Below are 5329 nucleotides of genomic sequence, written 5' to 3' on the forward strand. Positions count from 1 at the left end.
CCAGAATCCCCCTGAGAGTCCTCCCCAGGGTCCTCTCCAGGGTTCCCTGTCCTTCTGCTCCTCCTCCACTTTATGGAGCCCATTCAATGAAGAGCCTAGAAGCCAATAAGATGAAGATACAAGTACCTGGCACAGCTTGCCAGACAGTGAGTCCTTGTTCACTTGTACACTGGATGAAAAGGTGGACGAGTTGGTGTGGTTTCTTCTCAAATATCAAGCAAAAGAGCCTGTCATAAAAGCAGAGATGCTGATGAATGTCTTCAACACACACACGGGCTACTTTCCTATGATCTTCAGGAAAGCCCGTGAATTCATAGAGATTCTTTTTGGCATTTCCCTGACAGAAGTGGACCCCGACCATTCCTGTGTCTTTGTAAACACATTAGACCTCACCTGTGAGGGGAGTCTGAGTGATGAGCGGGGCATGCCCCAGAACCGCCTCCTGATTCTTATTCTGAGTGTGATCTTCATAAAGGGCAATGGTGTATCTGAGGAGGTCATCTGGGAAGTGCTGAATGCAATAGGAGTGTGTGCTCAGAGGGGGCACTTCATCTGTGGGGCGCCCAGGGAGCTCGTCACTGAAGTTTGAGTGCAGGGACATTACCTGGAGTAGCGGCATGTGCCCAGTAGTGCTTCTCCACGTTATGAATTCCTGTGGGGTCCTAGAGCCCATTCAGAAACTAGCAAGAGGAAAGTAGTGAGATTTTGGTCATGTGAAACAATACCATCTCTAGTTCCTTTCCAGTCTCTTCCAAGGATGCTTTGAAAGATGTGGAAGACAGAGCCCAGGCCATAATTGACACCAAAAATGATGCTACTGCCATGGCCAGTGCAAGGTTCCGTGCCATCTCCAGAAACTTCTCCTGTCCTGAGTGAAGTATAGGGCCGTTTCTTACCTCTGTGTTTGAAGAGGGCAGTCAAGGTCCCAGGTAGTGGAGGGCCCGGGTGGGGCTTGAGGGAACAATACAGTGTTCTTTGCATTTCTGTTCCATATGGGAGAGATAGATTTACCTCTTTTCCTTTTGTGTACTTTTTGAATGATTTTCCTTTTAATAGTAGGTTGAATTAGCTTCAGAATATTATTTTATAAATATTAGTCACACATGTATTGCTGTTTATCTAGTTTAAGAGTAACAGTTTGATATTTTGTAAAAAAAATGGAAAAAGCTTGTCTCTTGTGATCTATAACAGGATAACATGGTATTGTGCTAGGAATTTTCTTTAAATTGTGTAAGAACTCAGCAGTTAAATAGTGGAACAAAACAAAGGATGGTGAATAGTTACATTTCCTTATCCCATTTATACTGTTGTTCTTGAAAATTAAAGAAATAGAGCTGGCTTTGCTTAGCTCATTCAAGAAAGCAGCAGAAATTAAATGTTAATAAATAAAAGCATCTCTGACTGCTTTATTTGCCTAACATTCTGTGAGCATTTGCTTGCAGAGGGGACTCTTAATAGTGGGGATACAATGAAAAGCAAGAATTATGCCTTACCTATAAAACAGTAGAGTCTAGGAGCAGAAGCCATGTCAAGAAGGTGGTAAGATGCTCTCTACAATCATAAGTTTAAAAAGAGTGGGGAGGTGATACTCCAGATGGAGTCTTCAAGTATAAGGGCCCTGAGCTAAGGTAGTTTGGGGCTTCGGGAAACTGCAGGTGCTTCTGTGGGAGCTGATTGTTATGAAGCTGGGTGGTGGCAGGGCCCAGACTCTCAGAAGGTGAGAAAAAAGCCTCCAATGGAAAACTGCTCTGAGCAGTTCCTTCTGGGTGGAAGATGAGGCAGAGAGGAGTCTCCATATGGGGAAGTAATGGAAGGTGTCTTGCAGCTCTCTAACTGGTGAGCTTGAACACAGTGCAAGGACTAGGTGATTGATACCCATCATTTGCGAGGGTTTCCTGAGAAATAAGGCGATAATTCCTTGAAATGCTGCCCAGAAAGCTTCTAGGCTGGCACTCATTTTCCTAGCCTGGGAGAGCCAGAGTCCATTCCATTGAAAGGTCATTTAATTAGGTTATTTTTAATGTAACGTGGGCAACTGTAAGCAAGGGCTAGATTTTTAGTGGAGGATAAATAGAAATAGTTGTTTGGATGGATGAGCAAAGGGGAAGGTGAAAAGGAGTTGGTCCTTGATTCAAATTCTAGGATCTTTCAGCTGCATTCCACCTGGGGAATTCTCCCTTTACCCATGTTATATAATATATTATTTCAGAAAGAAAATGTACTGAGTTGTATTTATGAAGCTGAAATTTTGGTTGAGTTGGTATTTCATGACATATTCACCTACATCTTCTCTGAGATGTTTCAGATAACAAAAAACAAGAGCTGAATTTTTCATAAAAGACAGTGGTAGACTTTGAAGTTTTAATTCTATTGATAACGACTGCCATTTATTAAAATTCCAATACATGCTAGTCACTGTGACAGGTGTTTTATTCACATTATGTACATTCCAGCACATCTACAATAAAGGACTTATCCAACCCATTTTACCCAGATGAAGAACCTGAGGCTCATCGTGCTTAATGAATTCCTCCAAGTTCACATGGCTAGAATGTGACAGGGCTGGAACATGAAACCTGCTGTGAATTGATCTAGGCACATACCATCTCTACTCCTCCCAGCCTCAGGAAGGTCTTTGCCTGTTAAGCTACTTCTCTTCACAATTCTTAACATTTCTCAGGTGACATAAAGATGAACCCTATGGCCAAGATATTCAGATAGGACTAGAGAAGTAGGGTGACAATGAGAATAAATATAACGTGGGGATCATTGTGGACTTTATTTACCTAAGGAACTCCTATTCTGAGCCCTAGGTTTCTTGAGAGCTGACTCTGTCCAGGTGCCAGCAGTTATGCCCAGCCTCAGCATTTTCCCGCTTTACAGTACCCTCCTTTTGATCTCCCCTGTGTGCTCTCTTGAGCAACTCTGGAACCTGTCCTGCTGACCAGCTCATCCCTACAATCTCTCTGTGAAGGCTGTGCCCCGCTTCCAGTGTAACAGCCCAGAATCATCAGTCCTTCCTCTGACATAGATGCCTCCTCATCCCTGCAGAAGTTCCCTGACTGAACCATCCCTCCCTCCTGGCTCCTGTGTAATAGCAGCATTTTGATGTAAATTTTCAGTTTGGATAGTGACAATTCCATATCCATCCTGGGCATCCTCAAACACTCTCAAAATACTCCCACATAGGGTGGTGAGTAGAATCTGATTTGCCACATAACATACTGGTTCTAGGGATGTAATCTTAGGGTAAGAGATAGAGTTTTTGAGATCATCCTAATATTTGATATTTGTATTAGGATCTTAATATATGATATTTGTAGTAGCATTGTTTGAAGCAGGCCACTGAAGAGATACACAGACGAATGAGCTATACTAGGTGGTCGAAAAGCAAAGTTTCCTTCATAAACTTGGTATATGAGATAACATTTTGGAAATCACTTTTTAAAATAAATTACAAGGAGCTGAATTTCTAAAAACAGAACAATAACAAAATCCTTAATACTGCTTAGGAGGGAACAAGGGTTCCTTGACAGACAGGCTAGCTCTGATGAGAAAAGAAAATTATGGTTAACCATCCTTCCATTGTCTCTTTTCTGTGTTCCTGCCCCACAGAAAATCTTGGTTTGCAGTGTGCCACAGGCACACGTACAGCTGCTCAGGAATGTTTAGTCATGTACAGGGTATTAGAGTCTCTCATGGTAGGATATTTACCATATACCAAAGGCAGTGAGAGAATTCTCAGTCTAAAGAGGTTATATTGTGTGATGGTTAATACTGAGTGTCAACTTGATTGGATTGAAGGGTGCAAAGTATAGTTCCTGGGTATGTCTGTGAGGGTGTTGCCAAAGGAGATTAACATTTGAGTGAGTGGGCTGGGAAAGTCAGATCCGCCCTTAATCTGCATGGGCACAATCTAATCAGCTGCCAGTAGGACCAGAATCAAAAGCAGGCAGAAGAATGTGAAAAGGCTAGACTGGCTTAGCCTCCCAGCCTACACTTTTTTTCCTGTGCTGGATGCTTCCTGCCCTCTAACATCGGACTCCAAGTTCTTCAGCATTGGGACTCGGACTGGCTTCCTTGCTCCTTAGCTTGCAGATGGCCTATTGTGGGACCTCGTGATCATGGGAGTTAATAAACTCCATAATACATTCCCCTTTATATATACATCTATCCTATTAGTTCTGTCCCTCTAGAAAACCCTGAGTAATACAGATTTTTGTACCAGGAGTGGTTCTAGAGAAACAGAATATTAAGGATGGAGGTCTTTCATTGGTTTTGGGGTTTCTGGAGTTGGATGCTTAATGTGATTAGACCCCAAAATGCTGAATGAAGACTCTAATTCTAATGCCGTGGAGAACACTGATAGTCTTTGGATTGAACTGTTTAGAGAATTATGCAAAATAAATGCATTTGACACTCCTGATTAACTGCTTGTGAGAAAAAAGTTTAGTGACCCTGTATTTAATACCTTTGACCGTATGTGGAGAATCAAGGAACATAATGAAGTTGGTTGGTTTCTCCTAAATGCACTGGACAAAGGGATGAAAGAAAATGATGAACTCAGGGATTCTAACTCCTGGCTCCAGAAGCAGATACTGAGCCTCGAATCTGCTAAGATTGCCCTAAGTGAGAGTCTTATCTCCTGTAGAGAAAGACCTGAAATTTCCACCTTTGTCTGAGGAGATAAACCCTGTGCTGCCTGAGTCAACAGTGGTGGCCTCCTCTGAGGCAGTTGCCAGGCAAGATAATGTTGCTTCTCCTCAGGACCCACCCCCAACATCCCTGTTTGTTTCTAGACCTATAACTAGACTAAAGTCCTGGCGGGCCCCTAGAGGTGAAGTTCAGAGTTTGACCCCATGAGGAGGTGCACTACACTCAAAAAGAACTGCTTGAGTTTTTTAATTTATATAACCAGAAATCTGGAGGACAGGCATGGGAATGGATATTAAGGGTGTGGGATAATGGTGGAAGGAACACAGAGTTTAATCAGACTGAATTTATTGATTTGGGTCCTCTAAGTAGGGATTCTGCATTTAATGTTGCAGCTTGGGGAGTTAAAAAAGGTTCTAAGGCCGGGCTCAGTGGCTCATGCATGTAATCCCAGCACTTTGGGAGGCTGAGGCGGGTGGATTATGAGGTCAGGAGTTCAAGACCAGCCTGGCCAACATGGTGAAACCCCGTCTCTACTAAAAATATAAAAATTAGCTGGGTGTGGTGGTGGGTGCCTGTAATCCCAGCTACTCAGGAGGCTGAGGCAGAGAATTGCTTGAACCCGGGAGGCAGAGGTTGCAGTGAGCCAAGATCATGCCACTGCACTCCGGCCTGG

The 5329-nt window shown here is 43.2% G+C and overlaps 1 pseudogene; it reads left to right on the forward strand.

The window, feature by feature from the left end:
• The first annotated feature begins 244 nt into the window (after positions 1 to 244).
• Positions 245 to 876, forward strand: LOC116811206 (melanoma-associated antigen C1-like; annotated as a pseudogene).
• The last annotated feature ends 4453 nt before the right edge of the window (positions 877 to 5329 follow it).

This window comes from Hylobates moloch, unplaced genomic scaffold, assembly GCF_009828535.3.
Source record: "Hylobates moloch isolate HMO894 unplaced genomic scaffold, HMol_V3 SCAFFOLD_7, whole genome shotgun sequence".
NCBI lineage: Eukaryota > Metazoa > Chordata > Mammalia > Primates > Hylobatidae > Hylobates > Hylobates moloch.